The sequence below is a fragment of the Stegostoma tigrinum genome, unplaced genomic scaffold (genome assembly GCF_030684315.1).
Source record: "Stegostoma tigrinum isolate sSteTig4 unplaced genomic scaffold, sSteTig4.hap1 scaffold_84, whole genome shotgun sequence".
Lineage (NCBI taxonomy): Eukaryota > Metazoa > Chordata > Chondrichthyes > Orectolobiformes > Stegostomatidae > Stegostoma > Stegostoma tigrinum.
The window spans coordinates 484,312-500,924 of NW_026728790.1; the positions used below are offsets into that span (position 1 = coordinate 484,312).

A 16,613-nucleotide genomic window follows, 5' to 3' on the forward strand; every position below is an offset into this window, starting at 1 on the left:
CTGGAGCTAGAGTTACTCAGGATAAACACAATAAAAATCATCAGCTTTCACCTGCAGTGCCACAGTCACAGGGATCGCACTCTGTGGGAGCATTAAGCAAGAAAAAGGCACCTATAATACTGGTATGAAGGAAATAAATGAGGGCAGTTGATATTTGCATGCATTATGGCATAGATTGTTCAACATTATTGTTTTGAAATATCAATATTGTGATGGCATTTACTGTTGTTTGTAGACAAGTGGTGCAGTGGTAGTCAACAGCCAAGGAGAGGGAAGGTTCAGCCTTGTTAGTGGAATTTGAGCTTACATTTACCTGTATTACAGTTGGTCGAGTGGATTACAGAAAGTCTGGCAACAAAAAAGCTGCAATGGTTACCTCCTCACTGCTTCCAACTCCTCCTCTTTCTCAGCTGGTGCCCGATCACTGGCAGCGACAGCGTACCCTCATGATGCCAAGGTTGGAGACTATCAAGAATCATGACGACACCGGCCCTTCTCTGTACTGCAGGACTGCCCCAGAGTGCTCCAGGCAGCAGAAACAACATTGAACTACTCCAGTGGTCTGCACCATTACATTTCCTGTGGTACTTTATGCAGCCCCTCTGAGTGTGTAATACACACTCCCATATGGACCACGTCTTCAAACTAAGGCTCTTGTCACCTCCTCATTACTTCAAGTTGTTCAAATGAGGATGGCAGGGCAGAATATTGAAGAATTATTACAAAGTCTTCTGTTCAGTATCCTGCTGCTCTCTGACAAGGAAAACTGAAATGTACTTGATTTTCATGTAATTTTGATTCCCATTACAGGTCCTTATGGGAACAGGAAAAATGACAAGCTGGAAAATTTTGCAAGTATTCTTTGGGCCAGCCTGGAATCTTCCCATCCTCTGGCCATGACCTTGTGACCCTGCTTGGAGGTTGTAGTTACAGTTTCAGAAGTGATCAATTCCAGTGAGGATGTCTGTACTAAGGTGAAAGCTCACGCACAGTTCTTCACGACGGGAAAAATGGCTCCATTCAGACTCTGGAGATTCAGGTATCCCACTGAGAATCGTTGTCTCCTTCATCATTCACCTTATTCCAGTCACCTGTCCTGCTCTGTGTGATTTCTGTCCATTCTCTCAGTCATGCTTGTCTGAGGGGATAGCCACTACTGTAGCCCTGTTGTTGACTTGTGCAGTATCCTCACAGTCAGGGAATGCTTCCCCATTCCTGAGAGATTTCAGTTGGCTTAAACAGCTCTGAAAACCACGAAACACTTTTACAAGAGTCAGCGGAAATCCACTTGCATCTAACCTGTAAGTAGTTGGTGATATCTCTATCCTCACTGCACTGGATTAAGAGAGGATTGTAACTGGAATACTGAGGTCAAAACATATACCATTAGCATCCAAGCAGCATTACACATACTTCCATCAGAATGTGAATCAGATGACAGGGATTATACCTAGCACTTGGAGAACTGACAGAAACCCCAGGTTACCGTGTCAGGAAAGTTCCAGTGAATGAAGTGCCAACCGAGCACTTACCATTCGGGGCAGTCTGTGGCTCAAACCCCACTCACTGAGAGATGCTGGCCAAACAGAGACTAGTGTCTCGCCATTGCAGGTGGTGCCACCAGGAAGGGTGGCTGATGCTGGTACTGCAATTAATCCAATGCTATTAGTGAGTCATGAACAAATTGGGGTCGTGGGAGAGGTTTTCTGGCCAGGGAATCAGGAGGTTGTCAGAAAAGGTAGTCAGGTGCTATCTGTTTGCCATCGCTACTAATATGGCATGGCGGATCAATGGTTAGCACTGCTGCCTCACAGCTCCAGGGACCCAGGTTCAATTCCAACCTCAGGTGACTGTCTGTGTGGAGTTTGCACATTCTGTATATGTCTGCATGGGTTTCCTCTGGGTGCTCCAGTTTCCTCCCACAGTCCAAAGATGTGCAGGTTAGATGGCTTGGCCATGCTAAGTTGCTAAGAGTGTCCTGGTATGTGTGGGTTAGGTGGGTTATAGTGGAATGGGTGTGGGTGGAATGCTGCAAAGGTCAATGTTGGGTCAAAGGGTCTGATTGTACACTGTAGGGATTCTATAATTAAGAGTTTTACTTCTCAAACTTTCTGTGTGATATTTGTTCAGCCTCAGTTATTAATTGCCCACTCAGGGGAGTAAAGACCATTTACCAGCCTTCCCAATCGAGACTGCATCAGGGTAAAACTTGAAAGACAGTCAGGTCCGTACTTACACTCTCCAGCTCAAACCCCGCATAAAGAGAGGGGTGTTAAATTCTACCCGTCATGTACAAAATCCAGCACCTACGTGATTGCCTGCAAAAATGCCATCCATCACTGCCCACAACAGAAGAGTGAACCTGGCAGAAGCGCAGAATTGCTACAACGCAGAAGGAAGACATTCAGCCCATCATACTTGCCAAGCTCTCTGAGCACTGTAATTTAAGGCCAATCTTCTACCTTTTTCCAAAAACCCTGCATGTATTTTTTTTTCTGTTTAAGTAACCATCCCTCTTGCGTGCCTTCGCCGAATCTGCCACCACCACATTTCCGGGCAGTGGATTCCAGGCCCAGATCACTCACTGGCTGAATAAAGTATTTTTTCTCACTGCCCATTTGCTTCTTTTGTTAGCATCTTTGAAACTGTGCCCTCTGGTTCTAGATTCATTTTAGGAGTGGGAACATTTTATTCCTAGATAACAAGGTGTAGAACTGGATGAAGAGCTTTCTGAACTTTCGTCAGAAAAATGAAGAAGGGTCTAGGCCTGAAATGTCAGCCTTCCTGCTCCTCTGATGCAGCTGGGCCTGCTGCGTTCATCCAGCTCAGCACCTTGTTATCTCAGATTCCCCAGCATCTGCAGTTCCTACTATCTCTGAAGCATTTTATTCCTATCTGCTTTCTCCTGAGCACTCATGGTTTTGGAAAGTTTCTATCAAGTTTCCAAGGAAAGCAGTCCCAGTACCTTGAAAAAATCCTCATAACTGAGTTTCTCATCCCTGAGAATCATTCTCATAAATGGAGGCGTTGTGACAACATCACTGGACTAGTAATCCGGAGATTCAGGTAATCAGAATCAACTTTCACCATGACGCATGTTTGAATCCAATTTCAATTTAAAAACAACACCCAGGAATGAAAGTCTAATGGCGCCCATGAAATGGACCAACGACTGTGCTGTACATTTCTATGACTCTATGTCTCATAACAGGTCACAGTACATTGGAGTTTTGTGTCATCTGCACAGTACAATGTTGTCCCCTGCACACCCAAGCCTAGATCATTTATGTCCGTATCAGGAAAGCAAGGGTCTCAATACCAGCCTCAGGGGAACTCCACAACAAACATCCTCTCAATCAGAAAAACACCCATCACACTCTCTTTCTTGTGATCAGAGATCATGGGAACTGCAGATGCTGGAGAATCCAGGATAACAAAGTGTGTAGCTGGATGAACACAGCAGGCTGAGCAGCATCTCAGGAGCACAGCAGCTGACGTCAGCTTTGGTGCTCCTGAGATGCTGCTTGGCCTGCTGTGTTCATCCAGCTACACACTTTGTTATATTACACTCTCTTTCTTATCCCTCAGACAATTTTGGATCCCTTTCATTCTGAGATTTTCTTCAAAAATTGTACAAAATGCTTTTGGATAGCCCATGCACAGCACAACAGCATCTTTGTCCTTTTCAACCTTCTCTGTTACCTGCGACTATCTCAAGCATCCAAATGATGTGGGCAAGTGGATACTGACGTTATTGGATCTTAAGACACGGAAAATAACTCATTGATAATGTGGTATCCCAAATTAGAACCATCAGAGATTTACATGTCGGTGATAATTTACGCACATGAGAGGGGTGCAGACACTTAGAGCCATTCAGCCGCTAGGTGAAAACATTTCCGAGTTAATTGCCACCCTGCGCAGAGTGCACATACAAATCTTGATGACAAGCATGACCCCAAGTCAGACAGCATCATTAGCATTGCTTCCAGATTAAAAATAACCCAGGGAGAACAAGACACTGCCTTTCAGACAGGTGTGGAGATAATTCCCAAATAACTAGCTTGATCCCAGACCATAGATGGGATGTACAATTATGGATTGACCAGATAAGGAACCAGCCAGGGTGCTCAATGATAACTGGTTAACATGGCGGGGAAGGGAGTGAAAAAATAACGAGACGTGCTAATCGGAATTGAGCTGTATTTGTGTGTTAAGTGTAATTGAAGGGGCGTAAGAAGTGGGAGAGGGCGGTGGTGGCGGGTGGAATGATTGATGGAAGCCGCATTTGCTTCTTGTCCAAGTTTAATTCACTTCCGGAGACGCCGGTATTATTTTCAAATTGGCGCTATTTGCAGCATAAAATTGCAACCGCCAAATGTTATGCTGACTCCTGAGACAGCAGGTTGGCAACCCCCAGTGAAAAGGGACCAGGTAACAACGCTGCATCACCTTGCAGTTCTTAATCCAGGATGATAGAGAGTTTGGAACAGTCCCGGCCAAGTTGAAGTTACAGCATCCATTTCCATCAGTTAATATTGTGACGAGCATAATGTTTAAATGTGCAGTTTCACCTGTTCAATTCTTGTCTATCGACCAATAAATACAGATATTGCAATGGTGGGAAGGATTAGCGGGATGTTAGAAAGCAAAGCGGTGTTATTTTCAGAAAATGGTTACAAACGAGAGATTTTAAAAGGATTAGTTCCACCCCTTTCCCACCCCACCCCACCCCACCCCCAACACGCACTCTTTGGTAGGGGTTTCCTTTAAGAGCGCTTCCAGAAATAAACCTGCCTTGGCCCAGGTTCTGTCCTATTTGGTATGAGAGGGATGTGATGATTTGGCTCCTGTACATTCTTCCTCCGCCATGCGGCAGGGTAGGAACATTGAAAGCAGATCTCAGCTCTTGTGGGGAGAGAGAGAGAGAGAGCGCGTGAGGCAGCGGCTGCGAAACGCGATGGGAGTGAGGACGGACTGAAGAACCATGGTATCGCCGCTGTGTACTTAGTGCAGCCACCAGGCTCTCGGGGGAGGACAGCAAGGAGGATTTTGTGTTGTCCTTTTTATTTGCAATAATCCGGGGTGGGGAAGGGGAGAGAGAGCTGAGATAATTGGAACTGCAGATGCTGGAGAATTCCAAGATAATAAAATGAGGCTGGATGAACACAGCAGGCCAAGCAGCATCTCAGGAGCACAAAAGCTGACGTTTCGGGCCTAGACCCTTCATCAGAGAGGGGGATGGGGAGAGGGAACTGGAATAAACAGGGAGAGAGGGGGAGGCGGACCGAAGATGGAGAGTAAAGAAGATAGGTGGGGAGGAGAGTATAGGTGGGGAGGTAGGGAGGGGATAGGTCAGTCCAGGGAAGACGGACAGGTCATGGAGGTGGGATGAGGTTAGTAGGTCGATGGAGGTGCGGCTTGTCGGGGGGAGGAAGGGATGGGTGAGAGGAAGAACCGGTTAGGGAGGCAGAGACAGGTTGGACTGGTTTTGGGAAGCAGTGGGTGGGGGCGAAGAGCTGGGCTGGGCTGGTTGTGAGGTGCAGTGGGGGGAGGGGACGAACTGGGCTGGTTTAGGGATGCTAAATCTCCCCTTCCCCCACCGCATCCCAAAACCAGCCCAGTTCGTCCCCTCCCCCCACTGCACCTCACAACCAGCCCAGCTCTTCCCCTCCACCCACTGCATCCCAAAACCAGTCCAACCTGTCTCTGCCTCCCTAACCTGTTCTTCCTCTCAGCCATCCCTTCCTCCCACCCCAAGCCGCACCCCCAGCTACCTACTAACCTCATCCCACCTCCTTGACCTGTCCGTCTTCCCTGGACTGACCTTTTCTCTCCTCTCCACCTTCGGTCCGCCTCCCCCTCTCTCCCTATTTATTCCAGTCCCCCCTCCCCGTCCCCCCTCCCCGTCCCCCTCTCTGATGAAGGGTCTAGGCCCGAAACGTCAGCTTTTGTGCTCCTGAGATGCTGCTTGGCCTGCTGTGCTCATCCAGCCTCACATTTTATTATTTTAGGAGAGAGAGCTGTTTTGGTTTGTGATACAAGAGACGAGGCTGTCTATGCCTTTCACCCATCGGCAGCTCTCCTCCTGTCCCTGCCTCTATGCACACACACACACACACACACACACACACAGAGGGAGGAAGACTATGCCTGGCAGAGTGTGTGTGTCTCTCTCTCTCGCTTCAGCTCCTAAAACCTAAGATGCATCGGATATAAAAACACGCACATAAACACACACACACACACACACACACACACATCAACAAGCCATGGAGAAAGATCAGGAATTACTGCAAGCTGTCAAAACCGAAGATGTAGCTGCAATGCAGAAGCTGTTGCAAAGGCCGAAACAAGGCAAAGCGAGTGAGTACCCTTTACACACCGTTCCATTGGCTGATGTGAATGTGCCTGCGTTTTTTTGTGTGTGTGTGTTTTGCAAATGTCCTGTTATTGTGGAGTAGGAGGGGAGGGAGTTTGGTCTGTTGTTCAATATGGGCTCTCCTATCTTGACCGATGCTGTTAGTGACTCTTGATACAGTGCAATCGGTGGGAATGTAGCATTTCCCTGAATAGTGCGTTCTCTCTCCCTCAGACAGCTCCCCTGCATCCCTTAGCTTCACAAGCCGGCGCTTTCTGCTCCTAACAGCGCAGATTGGACGTTGAGGATAGATAAGGTCAATACTGGGAATCCTAGATTCCCTATCAACCGGGCAAGAGATTGCAGTTGGTTTGTAGCGAATCCACGGTTGAGATACAACGCACAGAATCAGTTCGTATAAGGGGAAAGGTGGTTCTGGAGGTTTGCACTGTTCTGTTTCGGCAAAAAAAGTGCCCGACCAGAGAATATCAGGCCAGTGACTAAGATGGTTAAACAGCTAATTCTAGTGGAAAGCTGTCAAGAAGGTAATAGCTCAGAGTCTCGCTTCTGAGGAAGTGCAAACTGGAGATCTTGTTTGACCCACTCTGTGCAGGTTGTTGTTGCTGTGTTGCAAAGAGAGCCTAGAGACGTGAGGGGGGACTTGGATGTGACAAATGCAGTGACTCCACACCCGGGCAGTGGTTTGGCAACATGATTCGGACCCCGTTAGCTTGCAGCCCTCTGACGCTGTTCCCTTACTGCCGGATGCTCACTGGCTCGCACGCCCCAAACAACCGGGGCTATTTTAAATTTAACCCCTTGACTGATGGGCTGACAAGTGCCTGTTGATGACAAAGCAATAGATGCTGCAGATCTGGTAATTAGAAGCAGTTTTGCTGGGAGACGCTTTAATTGATAGATTTCAATTCTAAAATTAACCAGGATTAAACGGGGGAGACCTCGAGCTGGCTGATCTATGATGTAGTAATAACAGTATTTTCGGAAAGATTGTCTGAGACGCAGGAGTGATGTCTCTCCCAGCTATCCTGGCTGCATGGAGGAGGAAAAGGCAACCCTTTCCGAACAAGGCACAGTGAGGATTTCTGAAACATTTATGTATCGCTTAACTGGAAACTTGATAATGTACGCCACAATGTGGGAGGGGGAATCTTATTCAGTTCTATATTTGCCTAAAGCTTCACTCCAGATATTTTGTTAAAAATAAAAGAATAATGGGATTTGAAGGGTACACTGCGAGTAAATCGTGGGAAAATGTTAATTTATTTTGATGTGACTTGCTCCTACATGAGTAAAACATATTGTGATTAAGGATGATGGAATAAACTAAAAGCATTATTTGCCAGGATGAGATTCTGTCATAGTCTGGAGATGCGCTGCTCTGCTATCCAGTTATGAAGAGCTGTTGTAGTTGTGTTCTACAAGACTCCAATTGTTGGATGCAGTGGAAGTCTTTCAGGAGAAGACACCATGTCCCTTTTAAAAATAGTTTCTTACTGATTTATCATGTCACACACAGTACTTTGATTTGTAATTTTCTGGCTTATTCTCTGGTGTTGAGAACCTTTGTGGGTTGACTCTCCCTTTGACCTCATGATCCCTGTTGAGTTTAGATTTTGAATGCGTGGCCTGTGCATTTGTTGGATTTCTCTCTATTGGTTCTCTAAGTTCACTGACTGAATGCAACACTGTATCAATGTTTACCAATAATGATCATATCTGTGATGATGATGCTATTTTCCTTGGGACAGATAATGAAAATCTCCATGCTTCACAAAGTCTGTCTTCGTGTCTATTGGTGCTCCATAATTGGTGACCATGCCTTCAGCTGACAATGCCTTAAGCTCTGGAATTTCTTCCATAAACCTCACCACTCCTTTACCACCCCCCCCCCCCCACCGACCATGTTCTCCTTTACATTATTGGTTATAAAATACCAGAGCGGTTACCTGTGTTGATATCGCCAGTGTCACGTTTGATTAGATCATTCCTCCTATGAAATATTGTGAGACATTTTAGTTTTACCAATGCAAGATGCATACATGCTGTTGTTATTAGACAATAAGTTGAGGTGGGAGGGTGTGGTATCATTGGGATTTAAATGGCTGGAGAGGCCTAACGCCAAATACCCAGCAGGTAGCTGTGTTGGGGCTGGGTTTGAGGGTGGGGTGGCAGATGGTGACTGTCTCTTCTAAATTAGCCCATGCTCCCATTAGAGGATCATATGTAATGCCTTACTTATCACCAGTCTTCAAAATTCTGACAACACCCCAACTCCCCAACATATCCTCACTCGGGCCGACCAATTCTTCTCACTTGGTGAGCTGAATCTGGAACAATTGTCTAAGTCCCAAGTGCAATACCAGTAATGATCACGTCTTCTGGTGGTGCTGCTGGTACAGTGCTGGAATGCTGCCAATCTCTTACTGGCCTGAATCTCTCTGAGGCAGGACATCTTCATGTATAAGCGGAGCAATCAACCCATCAGATGGTTGCAGAGCTTGGCAGACTTCCCCACCTCTGTGCTTTTAGTCAAAGAGGTGGGGAACCCAGAGTCTTGTGTCATTCAGCCCTGAGGCAGTTGACCCTTACTTGCCTTCTGAAGTAGTATAGCAAATAGTTCATAAAAATGGGCAATAAAATGGTGACTTTGCCAGCATAATCCACATAATTAGAACTTTTCTTTATTAAATTGGGAACTCTGTGTGGTGTGTGCAATGCTAATGGAAGTACAGATCCTGGCTAAGCCCAGTGTTCTGTCTCCACCTCCCATGATCATACAAGGTACTGACTGGTTTCTTGGCTGAGACTGTGGTCACTTAGTTGGCAGCCAAAAACACGAAGCAGTGTTTTTAGGAGAGGATGAGACAAAATATTTAGAGTGTCGAGAGGGTCCATAAAGTTTTGCAACTGAAGACATAAAAGCTGCTAGAGTTTAAAAATAACTTGGATCTGTATTTGAACTAACATTAATGTAGAGGGCCAAGAGCTGGAAAACAGGATTCAACTTGATAGTTTTAATTTGGCTGGCAAAGATGCGCTGGGCCAAATGCTCTCCTTCCATTGCTGCAAATTTCCACGATACTCCAAAATCATGTCAAAAATTTCTGAAGAAGGGTTTTGGCTTGAAACATCAGCCTTCCTGCTCCTCTGATGTTGCTTGGCCTGCTGTGTACATCCAGCTGTACACCTTGTTATCGCTATTGTAGAGCATCTATGTGTCCCACTATTATTTTACTATCGTGCCAGATGTGTAGTACATGATTTCTCTGCAAGTTGGTATGACAAATTAAAATGATGAGACATTTTTATTCTCTTAATGATAAAACTCAAAATTCCAACTGCACCTATGTCAACTCCTGTGCTGTAACATGTCTTTACAGATTGAAAGGTGCATTTTATTTCAGTTGGGATGATTCTTGGATTTCTGCCAGACTTCAGCAGTTTGAGGTTTGCTGTGACAATTCCATACCTTTTGACCTTCAACACAATCACAATGAAAATGACGTGGAAATTACAATATGGATACTGTGTGTGTGTGTGTGAACCTTGTGATATTTGATATAATCAGTGGCGTTACTTTGGAGAGGTTTTGGTCTCCCCTTTGAATATTGAAGTGGAATGTAAAGCTCTTCCAGAAGTTGGCGAATGACATAGAACATCAGTCTGATGAAAACCTACCTCTTCCCCTTGCTACTATCTACTTGTTATTGCAGTATCAGTTTCTGAGACATGCCTTAGAATCCATTAAAGACGTGAATAAAGGCAAACAGTTGCCACTCACTCTAACCAACGTTTTTGTATAAAGATTTTACCCTCTACATGGACATGAGTCTTAATCCCATGTGCCCACTCTGTTCCAGTGAATGCTTTATTCATCCTTACTTTGACCACTTGCTTAACCTATTCCTAAATATTGACTTGGCTGCCTGTTCAGTCATTTATTCTGGTTGCACGTTTTGAACTCTGTGTTTGATGCAGCAGTTGGAAACAGGGGCTTGTGCTGCTTCAGTTATACCATCAATAGAGACTTTAAATAGTCATTAAAGAAAGGAAGAACTGGCACTGAATAAATTACCTGGGGCTTTTTTGTATTCATTCTTAGAATGGAGCTGCTGCTGGCTGGCCAGTATTTATTGCCCACTCACAGCTGCCCTTGACAAGGTGTTGGTGAGCTGCCTTCTTGAACCATGGCTTGGAGGGCAACTCGCAGGTGGTTGTATTCCCACAAATTTGCTGCCCTTATCCTTCTAGATGGTAGTATTTATGAAAGTGTTGGTTTCTAAAGAGCCTTGGTGAATTTATGCAGGGGATTTTGTAGATGATGTGCACAGCTGCTACTTCCCATCACTGGTGGAGGGAATAAATTTTTCTCACTATTGCTTTGTTAACTGTAGCAGCTTGCTGTGCCTAAATTGACTGCTGCATTTCCTGACATTGCAATAGTGACTACACTTCCAAAATATGAATACTGCTGAGAAAAGGCATATATTGCTGCAGTTTTTCAACTTGCACTTAACAGGACAATTCACATCAAATAGAATGTAAAAGGATCAACTATTATAGTAAATAAGAAGGGAGTCCTGGTGTTTTCCCTGTGGAAACACCTCAGAGTCCACTGTAATTGCTTTATTCATCTTTACTTCAACCATTTGCTGTACCTGTTGCTAAATATTGATGTGGTTCCACTTCCAAATGAATCAGCACTCTCTTTGTGTACAGCTTTTCCCTTCACTTCTTGCAAATTGCCCCAATAAGTGCAAGATGAAAAGGATAAACAAAATGTATTTTTTCAAGTTCTGTATTACGAACTGATTACTGCCAAAATACTTCATTGGCAGTAAAGTGCTTTGTAATGTCCTGAGGTCATGAAAGGGAAGAAAGAGAAGGCTTTCTTTCTTAACATTGTGCATTTCACAGCTTTAGGATATCCCAAACAACTTCTGGCCAAGAGAATAGTTGAGAATTGGAGTCACTGTCGTAATGTGGAAACATGGCAGTCCATTTGTGCGCAGTGAGATCTCACAAACGGCAACATCACAGTGACCAGAAAACCCCTTCAGTAATATCAGTTCAGAGCTTAGTATTGACCAAAACACCAGGATAACTCTGCTTGACAACAGAGGCATTATATTACCTGAGAGGGAATACGAGTATTTAACAACTAGACACCTGAAGCCACAATTTCCAAGGTTGTTGGAAAGTTGGAGTGTTGGTTCGAATGGTATCATCCAAAGGTCAGCACCTCCGACAATGGACCACTGGGTATGTTAGCCTAGATTTTCTTCTCAGGTCTATAGATCCTGACTTGAACAATGACATTCTGTCTTAACGGTTGGAGTGAAACCCACTGAGCTGCAGCTAATATCCAATGATTGATCTGTATAGTGAGTGAAAGGAAAATGGTGTAAACACCACACTGTGCAGCCTGCTCTCATTCACTCACTCGGAGCAAATTTTCAGAAACTTGCCAGGAGATTGCGAGTGCACCTTCTTATTAAGCTGCTGCTTGTAGCCGCTCCTGCCAGGAGACCTGCTGTCATGGTGTGCCAATTCTGTCTGTCTTATGCCACCCTCATACATCGGTTGTGGTTTGTTGGCAGCCATTCTGTGACCTGTTCCTGGGAAGATAGGGTTCTTCTGTGAGGAAAGGTTGGATCTGTACCAGTTGGAACTTAGAAGAATGAGAATTGATCCTATGGCAATATATAAAATCCTGAGGGGACCTGATACATTGTGTACAGGGAAAATGTTTCCTCTTGTGAGGGAATCTCAAAAAAGGGGTACAATTTAAGAACAGGAGGTCTTCTTTCTATGATGGAGACGAGGAGGATTTCCATCAGAGGGGTGTGGGTCTGTGGAATTCTCTTCCCCAAAAAGTAATGGCGGCTGTACCATTGACTTTATTCTAGGTTGAGTTAGATGGTTTTTTGATAGATGTGGGAGACGAGGGGTTGGGGAAAAGGGACAGAGGGGCTTGAGTCCACAAGCAGATCAGCCACTGAATGGTGGAGCAGTGTTTAAGGGCTGAATGGCTTTCTGTTGCTCTCAAATGACATGTTCCTATATTCCGTTCTAACATCCATCATCCAACTGCACATAGGTTGACCCCTCTTCCTGCTGCTGTCCAGAATCTCTTAGCTTGTAAGCTCAGATCAAATAGCCAAAATTGTGACTCTTTTTTTCTGGGTGTCACTTATTAAACTTGGAGAGAGGAAAAAGGAATATATGAGTACCTTTTGTTCTTCTCATTTTAGATTCAATCTTTTTATAATATTTCTGAGAACTGCTTGAGAAACAGAATCATAGAATCATACAGCATGGAAACAGACTCTTCAGTCAAACCAGCCCGTGCCAAACATATTTTCGAGCTAAACTCGTCCCACCTGCCTGCTCCTGGTCCATAACTCTCCAAATCTTTCCTGTTCATGTACGATTCTAAGTGTCTTTTAAGTGTTATAGCATCTAACTCAGGAAATGAATAGTTTTATTGTGGGTGCATGTGGAATGTACTGTATCATGGTGAGGGAAAGTAAAAGGTGTATTCAGATTGAGGAAATGAATGCTGGCCTGAACAGAATTGGTTGCTTTGTATGGCCTTATTGATTTTGCTTGCCTCTCGTACCTTGTCATAAAACTGCTTATAACTTCAAGGAAGGAGAATAGCAATTGCTGTGGGTTTTGCAGAACACATTGTAAGTACATACAGATTTATTTTTTAAAAAAGCTATTAAACCAAAGAAATGGAATTGCACAATAAATCAGAAAGTAACGTGGCAGCCTAGCTGCTTGTTGAAGCACTTAGACTTTGTATAGATGGCTTTGTGCTTTGCCATCCACTTTCCACAATGGTTAAAATCATAAAATTGTACAGCACAGAATGAGTCCATTCAATCCGTTATGCCTGGGTTGACTGGCGAAAAGAGATTTCTGATCTGCCCCACTTCCCACTGTTTTCTCTGCACCACTGCAAATAGTTCCCATTTTAAACTACTTCATTCCTCCTGCCTCAGAGCATCTTGCTTTCATTGTGCTGCTTGGGTTGCCCTAGAAACACTATTGGCAAAGTGGGTGGCAAGAGAGGTGATTCATTCTGAATGCCTCTTTTTAAAATATTATTTATTTATTGAATGTGGGCATCACTGATACGGGGCCAGCATTAATTGCTCATGAGCATATGCTCCTGAGCTGCCTTTCAAAACCACAGTATTAGCAAAGCAATGATAAGGAGGGAGCTGCAGAATTCTCAATCAGTAAAGATGATGGAATGGCAACAGTTTCATGTCAGGATTGTGTGTACATCCAAAGATTGGAGGGAAACTGAGAAGTGATGCCCCCGTGTGCCTGCTGTCCTTGCCCTGCTGGTTGGTCGATGTTGTGGGTTCTGGAGAAACCTTTGAAGAAATGTTGTTGCATTACTGCACTGTATATTGTAGATTCCAGTTGGAGCATCCACATTAAGGCATCTACTTGCATCCTCATTCGAGATTCTCTATTCTGAGTGTAGGGAGCCACTTACTATGCTAGTATTGTATGGTGCTGACTGTTTACAAGCTGCCAATCAAGATGAAGTCATGGAGAAAAGAAATAGCTGTGATGTGAAGGTACATGACAGATTCCATTGTTACTGTATTGGCTTAGTAGAAATATCACCATTGCGTCAAAAGGTTGTGGATTCAAGTCACTTTCTAGAAATATGAGCACGTTTCACTGCAGTATTGAAGGAGTGCTGCAATGTCAGGGGTACTTTTTTTTGGGTGAGAAATTAAGTTCAGGTTTGGCCTTCACCAAATATTGTACTTATTTGGCTGAAAAAAATGCTTTGGAGATGTCCTGAAGCTCAGAGAGAGATTATATAAAGGCAAGTTATTTGTGGATTTCTGTCGGAGAGTTGGCTCCAGTTATATTTTCTCAACAGCTCATTCTTCTGTGTGATTTGAAGCTAATATTCGTAACTTTCAAATTTTACAATCTATTCCTGAAATGTTTGATGCCCTATAAGGCACTATGTATTGTTCATCTTTTTAAAAATGAAAGAAGAGGAATTCTGTTGCATGAGTTTTCTCCAGTGGCTTGTATAATATTGGACATAGTATAATTTCATTTAGAAAAATGATGAGATTACAACCATATTTAATAACTAAATACCATGCTTCACTTTGCAGAAGTCATGATAATACAAATTACATGCTTTTTAATAATGTGGGGTACATCGAGCAGTTAAGTGTAATTTGGATGAGTAGGTGCAGCTTTACAGAGTCCTCCTATGATCTAAAATACAGAGATGCTCATTGTATTTGGAGTGGCGATTGGATGGGAGGAGGAGGCTGGCCTTATTTTATCTGTATTTATTATTATTTCCAGAAGCCTGGAGCTTATCAAACCAGAGTAGTGCTTGATATTTCAATGTGTTGACCTATCTACCAGTGGAAAGAAAAGTTATGCAAGTACCAGATGCTGTAATAAAATGAGTGAATTACATGTAATTTCTACCCCACACTCTCACAATCCTGATGGTTAATGTGGGTTATAGTTCAGTGAAGAATTTCTGGCAAAGAAAACAAAGTGCTTTATTCTATTGAACTATCAGACAAACATCAGATGAGTTTGTATCATTGAGTGACATGTTTTATTGGTGTTTGAGGAGTGAATGATCCTCCCTGACAGAAGCAAGAGACTCCTGCCCATTGATGCTTGATGACTGGCTGTAGCCAATTACTTGTGAGTGAATTTGAATGACTGTGACATCCAATAGGCAGAGCTGGTGGATGTGTCTTTTTAATATCGCAATTGCATTTCATAACCATATTGGAACACATGTATGAAGGCACAAAACCAATCCTTTTCCCTGACTGAAGACACTGGCATTTACCAGAGCTGTGGTTCATGATGAACCAATCACTATCAAATGACAGAGAAATAATACCATTTCAAAGCGAAGTTCACCCAGCTTTCAGCTGCATTGAAGATCCTTTCTTGTGGAGTGAAATAGAAGTTCTATGTTAAGAAACGATGATTAGTCAAAACATAGCCTTTTACAATTAAATTACAAGCTGAAATGAGGCAGTACTGCAAAGTATGAGCAATGTATTTTTTCACGAGTAAAGCTGAGTCTGCAGTCTTAAATACTAATGTGCATCATTGCATTCTCCCTTTGTATAAGTTATTCAAGATTAAGGTTAAGAGTCATGGTATTTGAATGTAGCAGAATGCACACTCATCCAACAAACATCGGAGGGCTCGCATATCTTTCACACATCTTATATGAGGCCAACATTTGAGAAAGAACACCAGCTGCCAGGATTTGGTTCTCCAATTGAGCACCCACTATTTGCAGGAGTGTCATGAGACCAAGAATTGACTTGTTCTCAGTGGGAGCATCACAGGGCACAGAATAGTGACCATACATTCTATCAGGGCTGTAAATCTGAAACGTCAATTTTTCTGCTCCTCTTATGCTGCCCGACCTCTCATGTTCCTCCAGCTCCACACGATGTTGACTCTGACTCCAACATCTGCAGCTCTTGATATCTCCGAGTGACTGTGCATAGCAACCTTTTGAAAAGAGATATCACTTACGAGCAGCGGTTGTGGGTAGCTGTGATTCCCATTCCTTCCTTTAATCTGGCATGCAGAGATTACTAGTAATGTCTTCTTCATCACTTAGATTCGCTAACATATCACAGACTGGTCTGTGTCATTCAATTCCAAACCAGACAGTTTTTGTACTGCCTGAGCCTTTGGTGGATATAAAATAAAGATGGTACTGGGGAAGGATCACCATAGCCTTTTAGCTATTCTACCCTCGTGGCCAAAACGACATAGATTCCCGAAGGTTGTACGTTTGGCATGGTATGTATGAAGTAAATACTAATAGTACGGAAATTGCTCTGAGATGCCTCAGAGCGGAATATGTTCTAAGGAGGAAAGTTGAATTCTAATGCACTTTCCATTACATTCAACTTGAAATATTTCAGCATATACTTGGTTGGTTAGCTGAGTTGGCTGGATGGCTGGTTTGGGATGCAAAATGATACCAATAGTGTGAGTCCGATTCTTGTACCGGCTGAGTTTACCGTGAAGGACTGTATGCCAGTTATGGTCAATAAAACTTGTGATCAGCAGTCAACCCACAATTGAAACTGATTCATGTCATTGGGTGCCTTTGTTTCCGATTAGTAGTAAACCTAAGGACATCTACATGCTACTGTAAATGTCAGCAAAGAAATCACTG

At 43.7% G+C, this 16,613-nt stretch overlaps 1 protein-coding gene across 1 annotated transcript in view; it reads left to right on the top strand.

Annotated features, from left to right (window-relative positions):
- Positions 1–903: 903 nt before the first annotated feature.
- The window catches only part of LOC132209309 (uncharacterized), a 114,790-nt gene continuing 99,080 nt past the window's right edge, over positions 904–16,613 (top strand). Inside the window, exon 1 of the mRNA XM_059644445.1 lies at positions 904–1,039. The gene's annotated coding sequence lies outside the window, so the exon portion shown is untranslated. The remainder of the gene's footprint in view (positions 1,040–16,613) is intronic.